At 38.8% G+C, this 8,467-nt stretch overlaps 1 non-coding gene across 1 annotated transcript; it reads right to left on the bottom strand.

The window, feature by feature from the left end:
- Positions 1 to 7,571: 7,571 nt before the first annotated feature.
- Positions 7,572 to 7,679, bottom strand: LOC112787395 (small nucleolar RNA R71). The gene has a single exon (XR_003194811.1). It is a non-coding gene; the product is annotated as a small nucleolar RNA R71 (small nucleolar RNA).
- Positions 7,680 to 8,467: the final 788 nt, after the last annotated feature.

Here is an 8,467-nt window from a genome sequence, read left to right as displayed (position 1 = left end):
TCACCTCACAGATAACAGGGAGCTACCAAGCCAAAGATCCCACCATGAAAAAGTATTTGGATAAAACCAAGGAACAGCTCGGACAACTCGGGGAATATAAGATCCGCCACATACCCCGCGACCAAAATGCCCGAGCTAACGCACTCTCGAAACTAGCCAGCACCAAACCAGGGGGCAACAATAGAAGCCTCATCCAGGAAATGCTACAGATCCCGTCAATCTTGGAAGTGGAAAAAGTCCTAGTCGTAACAAGTCAGGACCAAGGATGGATGACCCCCATAATTAACTACCTCAAAACAAAAATACTCCCCACAGAAGAAAAGGAGGCAAAGAGGTTAAAAAGGGAGGTACAGTACTACACTATCATAAATAACATCCTGTACAAAAGAGGGATCTCAATACCATTACTAAAATGTGTGCCGACCAACAACACAAAGGAAGTGCTAGAAGAAGTACACGGCGGCATTTGCGGCAATCATCTCGGAGCACGAGCTCTCGCCAAAAAAGTACTACGGGCGGGATTTTATTGGCCAACTCTACAAAAAGAAGCTACAGAATTTGTAAAGACATGTCCACCATGTCAGAAACATGCCAACTTTCACGTCGCCTCGCCAGAAGAGCTCATCAGTGTAACTTCGCCTTGGCCATTTGCAAAATGGGGACTTGATCTTCTCGGACCCTTCCCCCAGGGATCGGGACAAGTCAAATTCCTCATAGTAGGGGTAGACTATTTCACAAAGTGGATCGAGGCAGAGCCCCTAGCCAACGCCACTGCTCAAAGAAGCCAGAAATTCATATATAGAAATATTGTCACAAGGTTCGGAGTTCCACACTCCATCACCACAGACAATGGCACTCAATTCATAGATGCAGGCTTCAGAAAATTAGTAGCGGACTTAAACATAAAGCACCAGTACACCTCCGTGGAACATCCGCAAGCCAATGAACAGGCTGAAGCTGCCAACAAAGTCATATTGGCTGGGTTAAAACGGAGATTACAAGACGCAAAGGGAGCTTGGGCAAAAGAGCTTCCACAAGTCCTATGGGCATATCGAACGACGCCACACTCCACCACAAAGGAATCCCCCTTCCGGTTAGTATACGAAATAGAGGCAATGATCCCAGTAGAGATTGAGGAAGGATCGCCTAGAGTGGTTCATTACAATGAGGGAGAAAATTCCCAACTTCAGAGGGAAGAGCTTGACCTACTATCTGAAATCCAAGAAAGAGCTCGGATCAGGGAAGAAGCACTAAAACGTCGAATGGCTTCCAGATATAATCGAAGGGTAGTGCCGAGAAGTTTTGCAGAGAAAGATCTCATCCTAATCCAAAACGATATTGGAACAACTCGACCAGGAGAAGGGAAGATGGCAGCAAACTGGAAAGGACCTTACCGAGTTGCAGAAGTGCTTGGGAAGGGCTACTACAGACTGTCCAAACTCGATGGACGAGAGCTTCCCAGATCATGGCACGTCTACAACCTAAGAAGGTACTACATCTAGAAAAAGTAAAGATCTCACTACTGGATGCACTCTTTTTCCTGAAAAGGTTTCTTAATGAGGCACCAAGTTGAGACTCAGACACTATCTAGCTTAAAGGGACGAATTCCCACATGTATATATTTGCACTTTTCTTTGAATAAAATATATTTTAGACATTCTACAAGTCTTCAAGACGCATTAATCTGAAGCATTCATCGTCCGATTATAAAGCAACAGATCGGCATAAAGTGAAAAACAATTTCACTGCGCGATCACGATAAAGACAATCGTCCGATAAAGGTGAAAACACGATTCACCCAAAAGACGATCTAGAGATAGCAACCACCTTCTATAAATCGGCAAAGATGAACACAAAATAATGTAAGAAGTTATCGAAAGTGATCCGAAAAAAGAACCTGACGAGGTCTTATGGATTGCTAAATAATAACTTAAAGACTGGCCGACGTTAAGAAGTCGGACCAAGTTAACCCAAGTTATAAGTAAATCCTGGAAAGAGGTCTGGCCAACCCTATTAAAGAGGATTACTTTAACTTAGAAGGGCCCGACATGACAAGTCAGCCCAAAATGAAAAGTTATAAAAAGTAGTCCCTGAAAGAGACCTGACAAAGGTCCAGAAAAGAGGACTACAAAAATAACTTAGAAAGAGGACGACGCAAAGAAGTCGACCTCCTACAAACAAGTTATAAACGTAGTCCCTGAAAGAGATTTAACAAAGATCCAAGAAAGAGGACTACAAAAATAACTTCGAAGAGATCGACATAGCGAAGTAACTTAGAAGGGCCCGACATGACGAAGTCGGCCCAAAACATAAAGTTATAGAAGTAATCCCTGAAAGAGACCTGAACAAGGTCCAAGAAAGAAGATTACAAAAGTAACTTAGAAGGGCCCGACATGACGAAGTCGGCCCAAAACATAAAGTTATAGAAGTAATCCCTGAAAGAGACCTGAACAAGGTCCAAGAAAGAGGATTACAAAAGTAACTTAGAAGGGCCCGACATGACGAAGTCGGCCCAAAACATAAAGTTATAGAAGTAATCCCTGAAAGAGATTTGAACAAATTCCAAGAAAGAGGATTACAAAATAACTTGATTCGACATGACGAAGTCGGCCCAAAACATAAAAGTTATAAATGTAATCTCTGAAAGAGACCTGAACAAGGTCCAAAAAAGCGAATTACAAAAGTAACTTTGAAGGGCCCGACATGACGAAGTCGACCCACGTAAAGTGCAAAAGGCTACAAAAAGTAATACTCGGCCGAGACCTCACAAAAGGTCCAAACCAAACAAGATTTTTTGCCTCAAAGGAATCAAAGCCACAAGACTACCAAAAGCCTAGAAAAAGTGCCTAGACGAGATAAAGATCGACACGATACTAAAGGCGTGAAGTTGTGATGAAAACAAATTCAAAGGGGCTACCCAAGTCAGCCCCAAGAACTTGAAAGCTATTTTTTGTTTTTTACCATAAAGTTGCTAAATAAGCAACTAAACAAGTGTCAACAGTTAGCAAAATGAAATTTACAAAATAAAGAGTTTAAAAGCCCAAAAGCCAGGCTATCTACACAATCAAGATAAAAAGTTCAGTTAGACATCAGAAGCCTTCTCAATAGCATCAGTACGGGGTGAAGGAGGGCGAGTCTGAATAGGCACAGCATCCAGAGTACCATCGTCCCGGTTTAAGATCTGGCAGTCAGGATCAGAAGCGAGAGGGCCGACCTCGGCAGGAGGAACAGCAGGAGCAGACGCCTTGGCAGAAGACACAGGGAGGGGATCGACATCTCATCATCCTCGTCATCAAGGACAATCTTACTATTCTGATGAGCGGATAATTTATACGCTTTTTGGCATTGTTTTTAGTATGTTTTTAGTAGGATCTAGTTAATTTTAGGGATGTTTTCATTAGTTTTTATGTTAAATTCATATTTCTAGACTTTACTATGAGTTTGTGTCTTTTTCTGTGATTTCAGGTATTTTCTGGCTGAAATTGAGGGACTTGAGCAAAAATCAGATTCAGAGGTTGAAGAAGGACTGCTGATGCTGTTGGATTCTGACCTCCCTGCACTCAAAGTGGATTTTCTGGAGCTACATAACTCAGAATGGCGCGCTTCCAAATGCGTTGGAAATTAGACATCCAGGGCTTTCCAGCAATATATAATAGTTCATACTTTGGCCAAGAATTGACGATGTAAACTGGTGTTCAACGCCAGCTTTCTACCCAAATCTAGCGTCCAGCGCCAGAAAAGGAGCCAAAACCAGAGTTGAACGCCCAAACTGGCACAAAAGCTGGCGTTCAACTCCAAGAAGGACCTCTACACGTGCAACACTCAGGCTCAGCCCAAACACACACCAAGTGGGCCCAGGAAGTGGATTTATGCATCAATTACTTACTCATGTAAACCCTAGTAGCTAGTTTATTATAAATAGGACCTTTTACTATTGTATTAGGCATCTTTGGATTACGTTATGATCCTTTGATCACGTTTTGGGGGCTGGCCATCTCGGCCATGCCTGGACCTTCACTTATGTATTTTCAACGGTAGAGTTTCTACACTCCATAGATTAAGGTGTGGAGCTCTGCTGTTCCTCAAAGATTAATGCAAGTACTACTGTTTTCTATTCAATTCATCTTATTTCACTTCCAAGATATCCATTCGCACCAAAGAACGTAATGAAGGTGATGATTATGTGTGACGCTCATCATTCTTTCTCCCTTATGAACGCGTGCCTGACAAACACTTCTGTTCTACATGAATTAAGCTAGAATGAGTATCTCTTAGATCTCCTAACCAGAATCTTCGTGGCGTAAGCTAGAATGATGGCGGCATTCAAGAGAATCCGGAAAGTCTAAACCTTGTCTGTGGTATTCCGAGTAGGATTCAATGATTGAATGACTGTGACAAGCTCCTAACTCGCAATTGCAGGGCGTTAGTGACAGATGCAAAAGGATAGTAAATCCTATTTCAGCATGATCGAGAACCGACAGATGAATAGCCGTGCCGTGACAGGGTGCGTGAGCATATTATTCACTGAGAGGATAAGATGAAGCCATTGACAAGGGTGATGCCTCCAGACGATTAGCCGTGCCGTGACAGGGCATTGGATCATTTTCCCGAGAGATGACCGAAAGTAGCCATTGACAGTGGTGATGTATCACATAAAGCCAGCCATGGAAAGGAGTAAGACTGATTGGATGAAGATAGCAGGAAAGCAGAGGTTCAGAGGAACGAAAAGTATCTCCATTCGCTTATCTGAAATTCCTACCAATGAATTACATAAGTATTTCTATCCCTTCTTTTATTTATTATTCGAAAACACCCTTATCACTTTATATCTGCCTGACTGAGATTTACAAGGTGACCATAGCTTGCTTCATACCAACAATCTCCGTGGGATTCGACCCTTACTCACGTAAGGTATTACTTGGACGACCCAGTGCACTTGCTGGTTAGTTGTACCGAAGTTGTGACAAATTATGAATGTGTAATCACGATTACGCGTACCAAGTAGCTCACGTGCCAGGTATTGTTTGAGCCTGGATATCACAATTTCGTGCACCAAGATTTTGGCGCCGTTGTCGGGGATTGTTTGAGTTTTCGGCAAGCTTTTGGTCCGGTAACATCAGTGCCAAGTTTGATCCGGCAACTGCACCAAGTTTTTGGCGCCGTTGCCGGGGATTGTTTGAGTTTGGACAACTGACGGTTCATCATGTTGCTCAGATTAGGTAATTTTCTTTTCGTTTTCTTTTCAAAAATTTTTCAAAAATCTTTCAAAAATTTTTCCTTTGTTTTCGAAAAAAAAAATGTTTTCAAAAATATATTTTTCTTCAGAATTTTTAAGAATGAATTCTAGTGTTTCATGAAGCATGTTGAAGCCTGGCTGGCTGTAAAGCCATGTCTATTCCTTTGGGAATGAGTATGTCAGGCATGTCATATCTAAATTACATGCTGAAGCTTGGCTGGCCATTGGCCATGTCTAGTGTTTTGGACCAGAGCTTTCATTGAAGGCTTGGCTGGCTAGTGAGCCATGTCTAATTCCTGGACTGAAGCTTTAGACTAAAAATGCAAGATTCCTGGAATTCATGTTAAAAATTTTGGAATCCTTATTTTTTTCTTTTTCACATACTTTTCGAAAAAAAAAATCCAAAAAAATTAGAAAATCATAAAAATCAAAAATATTTTTCTGTTTCTTGTTTGAGTCTTGAGTCATATCATAAGTTTGGTGTCAATTGCATATGCATCTTGCATTTTTTCGAAAATATCATGCATTCATAGTGTTCTTCATGATCTTCAAGTTGTTCTTGGTAAGTCTTCTTGTTTGATCTTGATGATTTTTTGTTTTGTGTCTTTTCATGTTTATCATATGCATTCTTGAATTCTTAGTGCGTAAGCATTAAAGAATTCTAAGTTTGGTGTCTTGCATGTTTTCTTTGCATAAAAAATTTTTCAAAATTGTGTCTATGATGTTCATCTTGACATTCATAGTGTTCTTGGTGTTCATCTTGACATTCATAGCATTCTTGCATACATTCATTGTTTTGATCTGAAAATTTCATGCATTGCATCATTTTTCTTGTTTTTCCCTTGCATCATAAAAATTCAAAAATAAAAAAAAATATCTTTCCCTTTTTCTCTCATCAAATTCGAAAATTTGGATTGACTTTTTCAAAAATTTTTAAAATCAAATTGTTTCTCATGAGTCAAATCAAATTTTCAATTTGAAAATCTTATCTTTTTCAAAATCTTTTTCAAAAATCAAATCTTTTTCAAAATTCTTAGTTATTTTCGAAAATTCCAAAAATATTTTTCAAAAATCCTTTTCTTATTTCTATACCAAATTTTCGAAAATAACATAATCAATTAATGTTTTGATTCAAAAATTTGAAGTTTGTTACTTGCTTGTTAAGAAAGATTCAAACTTTAAGTTCTAGAATCATATCTTGTGATTTCTTATGAATCAAGTCATTAATTGAGATTTTAAAAATCAAATCTTTTTCAAAACTAATTTCAATCATATCTTTTCAAAAAAAAATATCTTCTTATCTTATCTTTTTCAAAAATATCTTTTCAAAATATCTTTTCTAACTTCCTAACTTCTTATCTTCTTAAAAATTTATTTCAACTAACTAACTAACTTTTTGTTTGTTTCTTAACTTTTTCAAAACTACCTAACTAACTCTCTCTCTCTAATTTTTGAAAATATCTTCCCTCTTTTTCAAAATTTCTTTTTAATTAACTAATTATTTTTATTTTTTATTTTTTGATTTCAAAAATTTTCGAAAATCACTAACATTTTTCAAAAACTATTTTCAAAAATCACTAACTCCTTTTAAAAAATAATTTTCGAAAAATCCCTCCTTTTCTCTCATCTTATTTTATTTATTTATTCATCTACTAACATCTCTTCCTCACATCATCACCAAATTCGAACCCCCTCCTCTATCTGTGTTCGAATTTCTTCTTCTTTTCTTCTACTAACAATAAGGAACCTCTTTACTGTGACATAGAGGATTCCTCTTCTTTTCTTTTCTCTCCTCTTTCTTATGAGCAGGGACAGAGAAAAAGGCATTCTTGTTGAAGCTGATCCAGAACCTGAAAGGACTCTGAAGAGAAAATTAAGAGAAGCTAAATTACAACAATCCAGAGACAACTTGATTGAAAATTTCGAACAAGTAAAGGAGATGGCAGCCGAACCCAACAACAATGCAAGGAAAACGCTTGGTGACTTTACTGCACCTAATTCCAATTTACATGGAAGAAGCATCTCCATTCCTGCCATTGGAGCAAACAACTTTGAGCTGAAACCTCAATTAGTTTCTCTGATGCAGCAGAACTGCAAGTTTCATGGACTTCCATCCGAAGATCCTTTTCAGTTCTTAACTGAATTCTTGCAGATATGTGATACTGTTAAGACTAATGGAGTAGATCCTGAAGTCTACAGGCTCATGCTTTTCCCTTTTGCTGTAAGAGACAGAGCTAAATTATGGTTGGATTCTCAACCCAAAGACAGCTTGAACTCTTGGGATAAGCTGGTCACGGCTTTCTTAGCCAAGTACTTTGCTCTTCAAAAGTTGAGCAAGCTTAGAGCTGATGTTCAAACCTTCAGACAGAAAGAAGGTGAATCCCTCTATGAAGCTTGGGAAAGATACAAACAGTTGACCAAAAAGTGTCCTTCTGACATGCTTTCAGAATGGACCATCCTGGATATATTCTATGATGGTTTATCTGAGCTATCAAAGATGTCACTGGACACTTCTGCAAGTGGATCCATTCACCTAAAGAAAACGCCTGCAGAAGCTCAAGAACTCATTGACATGGTTGCTAATAACCAGTTCATGTACACTTCTGAAAGGAATCCTGTGAGTAATGGGACGTCTATGAAGAAGGGAGTTCTTGAAGTTGATACTCTGAATGCCATATTGGCTCAGAATAAAATATTGACTCAGTAAGTCAATATGATCTCTCAGAGTCTGCATGGAATGCAAGCTACATCCAACAGTACTCAAGAGGCATATTCTGAAGAAGAAGCTTATGATCCTGAGAACCCTGCAATAGCAGAGGTAAATTACTTAGGTGAACCTTATGGAAACACCTATAACTCAACATGGAGAAATCATCCAAATTTCTCATGGAAGGATCAAAAGCCCCAACAAGGCTTTAATAATGGTGGAAGAAACAGGTTTAGCAATAGCAGGCCTTTTCCATCATCAACTCAGCAACAGACAGAGAACTCTGAACAAAATGCTTCTAATTTAGCAAATCTAGTCTCTGATCTATCTAAGGCCACTGTAAGTTTCATGAATGGAACAAGGTCTTCCATTAGAAATCTGGAAGCACAAGTGGGCCAGCTGAGTAAAAGGATCACTGAAATCCCTCCTAGCGGATAATTTATACGCTTTTTGGCATTGTTTTTAGGATGTTTTTAGTAGGATCTAGTTACTTTTAGGGATGTTTTAATTAGTTTTTATGTTAA

The sequence above is a fragment of the Arachis hypogaea genome, chromosome 20 (assembly GCF_003086295.3).
Source record: "Arachis hypogaea cultivar Tifrunner chromosome 20, arahy.Tifrunner.gnm2.J5K5, whole genome shotgun sequence".
Classification (NCBI taxonomy): domain Eukaryota; kingdom Viridiplantae; phylum Streptophyta; class Magnoliopsida; order Fabales; family Fabaceae; genus Arachis; species Arachis hypogaea.
The sequence above is the reverse complement of the archived record's forward strand: the minus strand, read 5'-3'. Positions and strand labels throughout refer to the sequence as shown.